Source organism: Tyto alba, unplaced genomic scaffold, assembly GCF_018691265.1.
Source record: "Tyto alba isolate M040663 unplaced genomic scaffold, T.alba_DEE_v4.0 Super-Scaffold_9, whole genome shotgun sequence".
Classification (NCBI taxonomy): domain Eukaryota; kingdom Metazoa; phylum Chordata; class Aves; order Strigiformes; family Tytonidae; genus Tyto; species Tyto alba.
Genome location: NW_024881330.1, coordinates 29,668,499 through 29,682,437, shown reverse-complemented (window position 1 = coordinate 29,682,437; position 13,939 = coordinate 29,668,499). Strand labels below are relative to the sequence as shown.

At 38.5% G+C, this 13,939-nt stretch overlaps 1 long non-coding RNA gene across 1 annotated transcript; it reads left to right on the top strand.

Annotated features, from left to right (window-relative positions):
* The first annotated feature begins 5,935 nt into the window (after window positions 1-5,935).
* On the top strand, window positions 5,936-13,479 carry LOC116964883. Its single transcript, XR_004409011.2, has 4 exons — window positions 5,936-6,068; window positions 10,269-12,008; window positions 12,092-12,165; window positions 12,909-13,479. It is a non-coding gene; the product is annotated as an uncharacterized LOC116964883 (long non-coding RNA).
* The last annotated feature ends 460 nt before the right edge of the window (window positions 13,480-13,939 follow it).

The following is a 13,939-nucleotide window of genomic DNA, read 5'->3' as shown; positions in this document are numbered from 1 at the left end:
TGTTTTCCCCTATTGTTTCACTACTATCTTATTAAGCATGGTGTACCTCAATGGTTCTTGTATATTAACTTACACATTTCTTTTTACATGCCCAACAATTCTGGAAGTATATTTCTTTCATCCAGAGACTACTGAGACCACTAGTTCTTCTACTTCTTCCCCAAATTTGTAAGTGAAATGAAATTTTAGCAACCATTTTAAGAATAATTTTTGCAAGCAGGTCATATGCTAAGTGGAACCAATATATGTCATTTTAATACACGTTATGAAACATATGTGAAATATTTGGGAGTTGCTATTTGTGCAGGAGGTTGGACTAGATGAATATCTTGAGATACCTTTGAACCTGAGGGTTTTAATGGTTCTGTGACTGAAGTTTTGTCTGGAATGTTATAAGACATTTCCCTGTCACTATGAATATTGGAACACTAGATAAGAATTATATCGAGTTTCAGAAAAGCTGGTTTATTTTCTTTTTATTTTCTATGCTCAGATATAGGAATCAAATAATGTGTTGTATAAAGAATATTTCCGGAGTTAAAGATAAGAAGAATGAGTCAGAGATGCTGTCATCGCCTAGGGAATTTTGAACATTGTTATGCAATGATTTTTATAATTCATTACATTTGGATTAAGACACAGATAGATAATGGCTGTTCTCTGAATTTTTATCTGTGATGAAATTAATTATGTGAATAAAGTAAAACAGGAAACAGGCCAGAATCTATCACTTTGTAAAGATAAACTAATAGACTTGAGAGTTTGGAGATGCATATTTGTAAGAAAAACAGGGTATCCGGCAAACGACTGTGTGGGATGTTGCAAGATAGAGATGATCTCAGCTATTACAAACAGGAGACTAGCTCTAAATGAAGGGGATTATAAAAGCTATAATTAGCTAATGCTTCCTAAAAGCCTAACTAAACTGTTGGGTTTTTTCCATTCCAAAGTGCAATACCGTAGTGAGATCAAGTATCATGTAGTAAGTGCAGACAGAGAAACAAATGTTACAAACACAGTATCATCTGCCATTATTTCAGGACAATCTTGTAAACTTCCTAAAACAGATACTTTTCCTTTAATGATGCTGTGATTGCCGAAGGACCGTTTATTTATTATACTGGACTATAATAAACATATCACAATTAATTGTCACCATTTAATGTTCATTTTATTTACGTGTCCACATGTGACACTTCTTTAATCTTTAATCTGTGCTTTAATTCTGAAGAAAGCAGATGGATTGCTGAAGACAACAGAATCCCTTGTCTCTTAAAAGCAAGATTACTTTTCTCAGAAGTGGTTTCACTGCTGTTTTATTTACTGCTTACAAGTATTCATGGCATTAACCTGATGAAGGATGACTGTGTCTGTTCTGCATGAATCTTATTCTCTGTCCCTAGAGAGTTTTCAAAGTACACAAATATGCAACAGTTCAAACCCCGATGGAGAATAAGTGAAGGGGCATGGGAGATCCTTCCTCACATAGGGGACCCACAAATGTGGCTTGGCCTTTGCTGTCAACACGTGGGTGACAGAGGGAAGCACCAGAGAAGTAGGACAACTAGCAGTGTCGTTAATGCTGTCTTACAAAGGACAGGCAGTTTGTACCATCTGCTAGAGAAGCAGGAGAATACAAATAAAGTGCTTTGCTGAGGCATGCATTGACTAAATAAGGAAGCGCAGGCTTGATTCCTCCAAATCCACCCCAGCACACCCAAAGAATATCCGGTAATCTAATTTCATAACAAGTTCAAGTTACATTCATTTTTGAAACAAATTCATAGTTTCTTCAAAAGTGAAATTTTATGTGATTAAAACCAGACCATTGTTATTTAAAATAAAATTCCAATATCAGTGACAAAAACATGTTACTCACCTGAACTGTGTCTATAAAGTGTACAAGCATCTTTAAAGCATGAGGTCTCCAACTGACATCAAAAGAACTGGTTATAAACTTAATATTCTTCATGTGCTTAAATTCTCTGCTTAGGTTGGTCTTATGTGCTGGATGGCTTAGCTGCCCAGCAGCAGTCCTATCCTCTAGTTTTGGGGGCAGAGGAAGGTCTGAGACTATCTTGCAAGCATCTTGTCTTCCACAGCACAAATCTGTCACTGTGAGTGTATTAGTGGTCCATTGAACTCCGCTTTTCTTCCTCATCGTATTAAATAAATGAAAGCTTTAATTATTAGGCCATAGAAGCAAATGACTCACTGAATATTTAGGTGACCGTCTAGTAACAGCAGATCTCAGTCTTTCTGAGTCAATGTTAAGAGTTATGATCTGTTTGGATGGAAAATGATAATAGATAGAAACAGAGCAGATAAAAGACAGATGATTTTATGTGATCCATAAGGAGGTTTTCCACGCAGGGAGTGTGACTTGCCTTCACTGAGGCACAGGAGCTAAAATGGTGACCGTTGAAGGAGAGACATCAGTTTCTAATGCCTCTTCTCTCTGAAAACTAGCAAAACTCTCATAATACCGAATGACTCATGTTTAGTATCACTCCTGCAATTGAGTTCTGTATATAAGCATGACTGACTATTTAAATATGTATCTTCAGTGGAGAAACACTTTTGTATGTGACCTTGGACTTCCTGAACCGCAGCTTGAGGTGAGTACGTTCGTATGAGGACGACCATCAACACCAATAGCCTTCTAAGTTGACTGTGCAACTGGAAAACCCCTCAGCAGCAGGGTAAGGAGACAGTGGTTCCTTAGGCATTTGCACCCACTCCATGGGTGCAGGGCTTTAAGAAGTCGTTCCTAAAAGCAACCAACCCCGCCAAGAGCAAACCAACCTGCAGCGGGTCAGGAGCGAGCCTGGCGCAGCCCCGCGGGGTGCTGCCGCTGTGCGGCGGGCGGTGCAGAAGGGTGTCAGGCCTGCCGCACGCACCCTGCGCTGCTGGGCCCCCCGGGCACGGCCGCCTTGCTGCACCTCAAACGCAGCAGACAGGTCAGCTCGAAGGCGTGCAGGATGACAGGACGTTGTGCGGGTATCAAACTACGCTGCGCACCCAGAACGTCCGCTTTCTGGTATTTCAGGATGCTTAGTAGCCAGTGTTATGAAATGTTAGTCAGTAGACTACCACCAAAAAAACCCGAAAGCCATATATTATTACCAAATGCAAAAATGTCAAAGCTGATAAATTCAGCAGGGCTTAATGAAAGTGTTCTCCTGTGCATAATGAAACAAGGAGACTTAAAGATACCTTTAAAAAAAAAAAAAACAACTTTGAGGATTAGAGCACTGCTAGTCTATATGAGTTGGCTTAAGCCCTGATCTTTAGGGGCTGTGTTGAGTAAGGATTACTTGACTTCACAGACTACAAATTCAGTTATTTAAATGGAATTTTTTGTATTTGGTTCTGTGGTTTGGATAGAATAGCTGGTATTTTACCATACTAAATACTTTTTTTTTACCAGACTGTAATTTATTATTTTGTTATAGTCATAGTTATAGTTAAACACAGACCTTTATTAAACTCAGAGAAGTAGAAATAAAAACTTAAGAACAGTGCACAGATACTCAGATGATGGCATTTTTAAATTTTTTTCTTTGTTGAGCACAGGACAATATGGAGTACTGAAGCAAAATAGCTGAGTAAAACAGAACTTATTTATAAAACTGAAATACGGCCCTCCCCACTCCTTCCAACAGCAGTCAGTCTTTTGGTTGTTGTGTTTACAGTATCCCCCAACACTCATTACTATCCCAAGGTCCAGGGTAACCATCTATTGAACAAAAGATGAAAGACTGGGGCTCTTTCAATGCAGGACAAGGGTGATCTTAAGTTTCTTTTGTGACAAAGTAACTTTTATCAGGTCTGGTTTACTGTCCTTTCACATTGGGGAGCTCAGTTTTCTGGAATTCAGAGTAAAATATTAGCATTAGAAATGTCATATGTAGCTGTTTTATTGAAAAAAACTGTTGTTAATATTCTGCAGGTTTACCTGGGCATCAAAATTTCTATCAATAGTATAAAACTCTCTCCTGTTACTCTTTTCTGCCTGGGGTTCTCTGATTCTTTGCAAACCGAGAAACTTGTTCAGAACATAAACCAGTTGAAAAGAAGGGTGGTACTACAGAATGAGGATTTTCTTCACTCTTGTGAGACATGTTTTTAAGAAACTATTAGTAGCACTCCATGAAAGCACGTGCAAGGGATAATTGCTTACAGTTGCCCCAGCTTGCAGTTGTACAAACTGTACTGTTGCCTTTCAGCTGATCTAAACAGCTGATCACAAATATTTCTGTATGACTGATTTTCCTCTTTAAATGCATTAACAAGTTGCTGAAGTGAGCACAGTTTGGCTGATAGAAGAAAACCCTTATTTGTCTTTCCTTCCCAGATCATCATAGGTGAAGGCATATGAAAACAAGTCACTGGACCTTGCAGTTGAGGAAGGGAGTTATCTGTGGGTGATGGGATGATTTGAGTAACAATTAAGATCTTAAACACTGAAATCTTGCCTTTGACAGCAGGTATTTGAGTTTACAGACCCTCATTCGTTTGCTTCGCCTAGAATGAGAAGTCTGCTTGGAATCTCATGCAGTTCCCTGGGTTTTGTAGTAATACGACTAAGAGTAGAGCTGAACAAATTTTTTTGGGCAGGTAGGTTATGCAGTTTCTCACTGGGGGGTTAAGATGAACCTGATAATGGGAATTGTTGAAAGAAATGGAAAAAACACTAGAAAATAAAACATTTTGTTTAGACACATTCTTTTTGTTAAGCCATACAGTATTTTCAAAGTAAATTTATTTTTAAAAATTCAAAATAAACCTAATGATAAGAATTATGTCAGTGACTGAAGTGGATTTTAAAATTGTTTCAAAATACCTTTTTTCTTACCTCGTTTTTGTTTTTAATCTTCTGTTTAACAACTGACATAAAATTCAGAGAATTTGACTTATGATACTACTTCTGGCACCACTTATGTTTATTCAAAAATTTATATTTTTCATTACTTGGGATCTCATATTAAGAAGTTACTTGTATACATTTGTAAATGTATTTTGGTTGCATAACTATGTGTTTTCTCCATGTATGCAAATCTGTTTACCAGACAATGAAGACATATCCACATTTAAAGATAGATTAGCTCTACCTTTACAGTTTAGCATATTCAAATCATAGAATAGGTAAAATGGTAAAAAATGAATAAAAGATAAAAGCTAGAGGTGGAAACGTCATCCAGTTCTAGACTTCCGTGGAATTCAAGATGTGTCTTGTACTTTACTTTTGCTTTGTTCAAACTAATAGTAGACATTCCAAGTGAGAGAGAGAAAAAAAACATACTTTGCATGACTATAACATTTCTCTCACATAATCTGTACCTTTCTTTTTACATAGCAGTAAGATGTAAGAAATCTGGAAGACAAACAATGAGTGCAGTAGCATATGCTCCCTTCTTGATCTCCCACCAGAAATACCTTATTTTATTACATTTTATTAGGTTTTAGTCTCTGGAGTGTAACTGGGAAGCGAGTAATTTGATTAAACTGTTTTGAGAAGGGCTTAATCATGACACATATTCTCCCAGACCTGATAGAAGATCATAACCTGCAGCATCTCTGAATTTATAGCTGAACAAATGCTACTGGTCCTGGAATACACAGATGAAAATTGTTGGCCTGTTGCCCAGTTGTGTGTGTAAGACCTATAATTGAAACACTAGGTTCATTGCCTCTGGTCAAAAAAGGTATAGTGATGCAAGGTTAGAAAAATATTTTCCATGTCTAATGCCTTAAAATACTTCGCTATAATTTCAGTAGAGAACATTTGCAAAAAGCATGTAGTTAAAGCTGGGAAAATGCCCAGCCAGAAGCACACAGAAGAAGACTGAATAGTGAAACTAGCTTTACAAACACTAACGTTTAGGGTTGCAAACTGAGAAATACTATCATAAATTTCAGGTTGTTGTGGGTGTTCAATCTGCTGTTGTTTCCACCCAGCATGCTACTTGCAGACCATAACTCTACAAGAAAATGATGACATAGATTGGTGATGTTGTGCAGTGCAGACATCCAGAACAGATTGGATCTCCTCTCTTCAAGTAAAGGTATTCCTGTAACAAGAAGGTAGCTAATATTTAGCATTTGTGTGGCTGTTTTGATGCATAAAAGAGTTTTCAGTAATCATATTAATCATCTTTAATACAGTCTTGTGAGATAAGGAGTAGGGTGCTGTACTCTCTGCACGATTACAATAATGTGAACACTGACCAGGGAGTGACACCCACAGGTCCTCAAAGGACATCAGTGTTAGAGACAGGATGAGATTTAATGGCTTCTCATTTCTTGTCATATCCCTCTCACTACAGCTGTGCTGTCCTGGAGGAATTTGCTTTCAGAACAGCTGGGAAATATTTGCTGTGTCCATGTGGGATGTTTGAGAAATTGGCAGATACTGCTTGGTTATATAAACCGCTTGTATTGACTGGCTTGAGACTTCCTATAGGTATTTCCTGATCTGTAATTCTTCATTATCATATATTTAGTCCTCATGTCTCTATTTCAGCCCAGCGTATTTCTTAAAATTAACCAATAAGATCCACTAAGAAATCAGGTCAGTTACATTCTGTATCCAGGTTGCACAGTAGTGAACTGGTGCATCATTCATGTTCTCAGAGACTGAACCTCAGTGTGCATCCTAAACACAAATGTTTCACAGGTCTTAACTCTGAGCAAACCAAAAGCATTTCTAAAGTCTAGAATGATTGCTTGACTATGCAGAAAGGAGAGCTTCCTGAAGTCACTAAAATTGAGGGAAAGACAGCAACCCAGCACCAAGGAAATGTGAAGAATCCAAGAGAATTGTGTTCTCAATTGCTTTCCACAGTCAGAATTGTGTTCTACGATGACAGTGATTAGGATCTGTGGCTGTGACAATCTGGGGAGGACATACAATCACTGCTGTTGGGAAGGTCCAAGTCTGTAGTTCCAGATCGCACATATGGACAGTGCTTGCACGCTCTGGGTTAGGGGTCCCAAGCTAGGATAACAAAGAGTTTCAGTGTTCACTGTTGCTGAGCTCTTTATGTGTTGATTATAAGCTGTGACCATTATTGTAGTAGCAGAGGCAGCAAATACCAGAGGGCACCTCTCAGTGTCACTCCTTGGTATGATGCTGTTACTGCTTCCAAAAAATTCTGAAGTGCAGCATAATATAGCACCAGTCACTGCCTTCATTACAAGCATGAAGCATGACTTCCTCCTTACCTACCTCTAGTTTTATCACATCAAGGCCCTTACTAGTCTTCTCTGCAGACCAGCTGGGAAGATGTGGAGTGTTTGTGCCAGAAAATATTCTGTCCCTGTCTAGGAAGAACAATTCCACAATGACATAAAGGGTTTACTAATTAAAAAGAACTCAATTAAAATATCCAAAGGGTAGGTATTACATTGTCACTTTTTACTGAGTTTAGAGGTAGTGCTTAAGCATCCTTAAGCTCAAGAGTCAAGACCTTAGTTCTGAAAGGGTCAGTACTTTGGCTCCATACTTCAAACATATTTCTGTACCTCAGCACTGCTGTGGGTATGTGAGTAAGGTCACTGAAATGACTATGAGATTTGATCGGCAGAGTTTGATTTGATCTCATAAAATATGTCTAGCATCGATCATCAAAACCAATCATGAAGTCTTGGCATCCATTCAGGAGAAAAAAGAGTAGATGATTTTTTTTTCCAAATACATAAGATAAAGATGCACGGGGCAACCATCATGTCTGTAGAGAATGGAGGGTGACACCAAAGAGAAAGTTCAAGAAATTTGAAGAAATAAACTGAGGATCAGAAAGACACAGAAAGTTAGGAATGGAGGGAGAGACACTAGCAAAATCTTTTGTGCTGGACAAACCACTGTACTGAGTCACGCTCAACAGTCAGACCAACAGCATTTCAGCTAGTTATACTGGCAGCTTTAAAGAGCAGATGTGTTGTAGAATCCATAGCCCAAGCTTGTTAAGTGGTCATGCTAGGGAAAGGTGAATATTGCAGAGGAGTCCATGGAGGTGCATCACTATGAATTCATAGAAATGAGGCTTAGCATGCAGAGGATGGAATCTGAGGATTTTGCCCATGAGACTGTAATGTACTACCTACTGCAAAGTGACATACTGCTTTATTACGGTATCCTCAGACAGGTTTTTGAAGACAACATCTTAGGACTGCTGCATATTGTTCTTGTAATATGTTTCTGTGGGGTTTGTTAAAAAAAAATGGTTTTCATATATTGTTAATTTCTTAAACTGTTCTTCTGAGAATAACATTAACATTTCCAACCTATATTGCTTCCCAACTACCAAAGGCTGTTTATTATGTATTTTTTTCCTCTCTTCTGGTTGATACCTGCTTTTTAATATGTGTTGCTGAAATCTGTGTATTTGACAAGCACAGGGCTCCTTATCCTGACTCCTTTTTAATTACATGCTCCTGACACTTGCTATACACATATAAATGTTTATACTTCCACACATCGTTATCTTTTTATGACCCACAGATGATGCTTTCAAAGTTGTTCTGTAGTCTTAGAGTAAAATCTGGACTCCATTAAAATGAAGAGAAGCACAGGTGTTGATAGAAATGGGATGCTATACTCTGACCTTTCGAAGTGCACAAATGGTATGGATTCATGAGGAGTGACTTTCTCAGGGCTTTGGGAGACAGGCATCTTGAGGGATTTCTGGAAGATGATTAAGAGCTGAAAACTCTGCTGCCTGCAGAGGGCATATTTCAAGGGCTGGAAACACATCCAATGATTTTCTTATAAAATTCTCTTTTAGGAGGATGTGTCTCACTGGTAAATACATATGAAGTATTTCCGATTTGCTGCATCATTAACTACGTGACATATATCATTGAGATGTCTTTTGTAAAACACTTACGAACTCCTCCAGCCTCATCTTAGCATTTCTGTGGTCTGGTTAGGACTGTTCCCAGGTAGATGTTATTGCCAGAGTATCACACAAGATGAAGGTCATACATAAAACTCTACCTTGATATAGAAGAGTTGCCAATCTACTGGAATTTACAAACAGACACGTCCAGTCCTTATAAATGTGAACAGTATAGGTCAGATTCTCATACTTGGATTATTTCAAGTCAGACTGTGCCAGTGTGTATAAAAGTAGACAGCCCAGCTCAGATTTGGATTTCAGTGTCAGTGCCATACAAGCAAATCCCTATGGGAAAAAGAAGAGTCATCTTCCTGCAGAGTTTATTAGTTTAGTTTTTCAGGTCTGGAAGATGCGTCTTAACCAGGCAGTATATTTTTGTTGTATCTGATCTCTATGTGATATTTAATAAATTTACCTTTTTTATTTTCTTTCTTTTTTTTTTTTTTTTTTTTTTGTTGCTACTGATACTCTTTTAAGTCTATGCTCATTTTAAGAGATTGCCACAAGGAAAACTTGTTCAGCTTTTCGTCTGTTTTGCTAAATCTGAAGTCTGGTTTATTGCTTCCATGTTTATTGTATTTCATGGACTAAATATTAAGTTCTGCAAATGGTGATGTAGATTCTGAGCCACAACAGGAGAATGATGGGATTTTGCAAGCAAGGTCCTAGAGTCTGAACTGCAGACTGCTGAGTTATATGCCTTCCAAAATGGAAAGATGCATTAAAAGTCTGCCTAATGTTTGTCTAGACGTGCTACATTCTGATTTTCATCAAATAAAGTAAATGTAGCTGAAGAACTCATCATGTATAAAACCAACAAAATTGACCCAATACACTTCTCATTTTCCATTGGCAGAGCTTCCAACATAGCTCTGGACGTCAATGGGGGTTTCCATTCATGCCTACAATGCTTTCCATAGCATGGCATCTCAGTGAAGTGGAAGGCATATGACAATTTGGCTTTTTGGCTATGGCATGCCACCATGGCATCCCTCAATCAAAAGCACTGAGTGACATACCTTTCTTGCACTGCTTGGCATGTGCAGTACATCAAAAAACATTGCTGCCCCTTCCATATTGTATATTATCAGATTCATTTCTGTTGTATTGTTTTCTTCCACAAGCTATTAAATATAGTGGAAGATAATTTATATTTAGATTGGCCACAGGCATTGCGTAAATGCTTTTTCTCATTTAACAGTGTGCTCATTGTGGGCATGTTCTGTGCTCCGATAAAGCCCTCCACATGAAATCACCCATGGGAAATAGCCCGAGCACAGTGAAACCTAGAAAACTTAGCTTTGAGCAGGGGAATTCTTGAACTACATCCTGCTGGCACACTTACTTCTATGTGTTCCCTTACAGTCAGCCATTCCTAGCTGTCACACTGGCCCCTGGAGACTGCTGGAAGTTGTCACGCTGAGGTGGAGCTGCACTCTGGTTGTTCTAGTTATGTCAAGGTATTGGCCAAGCCAGTCATGGCTGACAGAGCCCAAAGCTGCTGTAAGCCACTTTTCCATGCATCATTCTTCTGTACATGCTTTGTGTGCCCTGGGTAAAGCCATGGCTCTGAGCCATTTTCCAGACTCCTCTTATTCCTGCTTTCCATTCTCAAAGAAAGTGTTTATGATTTAAGGTAAGTTATTTTCATTAGAAAAATTAGTCTGATTATGCCTTTTGTTTGTTTAACTGAAGCAAATACTGTATCTGAACTGCAAGTCCAATAGACAGTGTCTCATAGCTATAGCATGCTCATTAGTACTGCTCTCTCTATTTAATCTTTCATTTAGGTGACAAATATATAAAACCCTCTTTTGGATTGAGTACTTTATCAGTTAAGTATCTAACGGGACCACTACATTTTATTTATTCTGATAAATTTTTGCAGATGTTGTCACCAGGTGACCACCTAAGTTTCTGTGAACGGGTACTAGTTTCAGACAAGAGTGTGTCTGCAATTACGATGTAGGCTAAAACCACTCACTTTTGGTCTCATTTCATCCCACTGCATCTCTCTTCAATTACAGGCACATGTAATGCATGCACTTACCTACTGTACAGAGGTGGTTTTATTCCCATAACAGAGAAGCAGTTTAGCATGAAGATCAAGATCATTGGTTTACATCCACTGGGATTGGATTATACTACTCTTTGATACTACATTTTTACAGATAGAGCAGTGATAGGAAGCTGTCTGGAAGGCATCTTTCAAAGCTGAAACATCAGCTGCATTCTTTAATGTCATCGCTTTCCATGCTACGTCATTTGCTTTTTACTTAAGTCCTTACATTATATGTGCTGTATTGTTGGATCATTCTAAAAGGTCAGTCTGAGAGAAGCCAGATTTAGGTTTTATTCAGCCTGCACCTCACCTATCAATCTCCAGGTGATGCTCAGATCACTTCTACCTTTAAGGACAAAATCAGAACACTATGAGCAGATGCACAGCTTTCCTTCTGAAATTAAAATCACAGATAATGACTTTACTAATACTTTTTAGCACCAGCCATTAATGATGCTGCTGAAATCTGCCATTTGCTTTGATCAGTTTGTTTCAATTCCCCGGTTTTCCTCTTACCTTTACTTCCCTGATTTCCCAAACTTTATCTTTCTGATGAAACAGATGTCAACTTGCTATGTCTTACAGTGCTGTCAAGTATTACTGCATGCAGATATGTTCCTGAGCATGTGTGATCTGATTAAAGCATAGAGTGATGAGGATTGTATTGGATTCCCTGCTGTTTGCTGTCGTGTTGCCTACTCGGAGGTAAACAATTTTAGCCAGGATTTTTTAAAATGTATAAGACTTTTATGAAAGCCATCCTTAAAAAAGTTGTACTTCAATTCTCCACCTGAACCACAGGTATAATATAATTTCTTTTCAGAAGATATTGTGAAGAGGCTTTCATCAGTGACATACTGCACTACTGTAGGTGAAGGTACTGCAGCTGGGCTTACAGGAATCCAAAAGTTGTTCATGCATGTTACAGGATGATCTTGTTATGCTCTCACCTTTGCTATTTCAGATGGCTGTTGGCTTTCTAAACATGTCAGAGGTTTAGAAAATAGAAAAAAATCACTGCAATGCAGCTGTGAATGCACTAGGTAACACTGCTCTTAAATGTTTAAAACTGTTTCCTTTCCTTTGTTAGAATGGCTTTTCCATAACAGAAGTGTTCATTTCCTAGGGAAAGCGATGTTATGCAAGTTAGCTGATAATGAATTTCTGAGCCAATATCAGAAGAAAAGGATAAATGTGAAGGTAGGTCCTAAGTGATACAAAAGTAATTTTTTATCTTAATGCAGATAAAGCTACTACATTTTCCTTTTGCTCTACCTTTGTTGATGGAAGCAGCTACCACAAAGTCAGTGAGATGCTGTGATATGACTCAGTGCCTGGGGCTGACCAAGTACCCACACTGTTGATCCTCGCATTTGTCTCTTATGTGCAAGTCAGTGCCTAGTCAGTGCCTAGAAACTGCAATGTGCAGAAGCTGACAAAGAGCAGCTCCTCTGGGTACCACAGGACCAGCTCACTGGAAAGCTAAAACATGAAGACTTCTGCTGTAGGCATGGGGCTTCTTAATACAGAAGATTGTGTAAATTCTCATGCAGAGCAATGAATTGAAATACTAGGGAAAGAACTGACTTGCACCTTTTTCTGTGTAATACAAATCATGTCCCTTACCTCCATAAATGGCTCCAATAAGCATTCCTTGTATATATCAAGCTGATTAAGTCTCTCTGAGCCTTCAATAAATAAGCCCACTAAAGCTGTCTGTTTATACAGACAGAAAATGAGGTGCTCCAGTTAGAATTTCATGAGCTCACAAATGTTTCTCTCTAGGAAGATGAGGTAGAAACCATTTCAAAAGGATTAATGTCTAAGCTTGCTGAATTAAAATTGCAACAGGTGTCAATTTTATTTGCCTGTCCTTGCAACAAATGTGACATTATCCATTTGATTGATGACAGAGTAAAGGTTTGTATTTTCTTTTGTTTCAGAGGTCTCTCCTGAAAGTGGAAGGATGTAATTTTCCACACCATTGTACCCAAATCACCTCCTAGTAGTTTCTGAACTGAATTATGCTTAAGATATAATGAACTACATTTTCTGAAGGACACTTTGATAATGAGCAGATCTTTGTATCTTTAAAGATGGTAGGAGTAACACCTCTTATGATGTCATATAATTTGCTAAGGTTTAGTGAGCTTCAATCTGACATACCTTCTCTATGTAAAGATAGCCTATACATCTCTATATAAACCTGCTGAAACACAGATTCATAAGTGAGAGACCCTATCCTACCTTTCTCTTAAAGGTAGGATACTTATGAATGACCTCAGAGCAAGAAGAGTTTACTGAACAAGTTTAAAGAAATCATTGTAGTTAACTCTAAGTCCATGTTTAGTTAGTTATAGTGTAGCTATACAGGTAAACTAGACGGGGAGCCTTTATCTTCCAGCTGGTTTTGGGACATGAAATACGACCAAATTAATCTTAGGCTCTGTATATTGCAGCTTCTCAACCTTTTCCCTGTACCTCACCAATAAAAAGGGTTTACAACCTCTCAAAGCCACAGATTTATTTCCATGCTACATTCCAGTGCTGATGGGTACAAGAAGCATCTGAGCAAGTTTGCTGCAACTATGTTGAAAATCTCGATACTTCTTGGCTGACTCCCAAATATTTAGCTTGGGATATTAATTAGCTCAAGGTATGCAGTTTGAGGCAGCATTTAGCTCGAGGTAGATACAGTTGCAGCAGTGATAACATGGACTGACAAAGCCATGGGACACTGCAGCGAAGCTGGCATTTGAAAAAAGAGCTCTGAGTATTCAACGTAGATGTAGAGACAAAGCCAACTAACACCACCACACCTATCACTAACTCTCCATCATTTGAAAAACACTTTTTCCTGAGCGAAATACTGACTGCTAAGTTGCCTAACACGAGAAAGGCATTTGGTGTAAAGCTCCCTGCACGAAGGGGAACCGACTGGACAACGCCAAACCTGAATTTGACTGAATAGCCA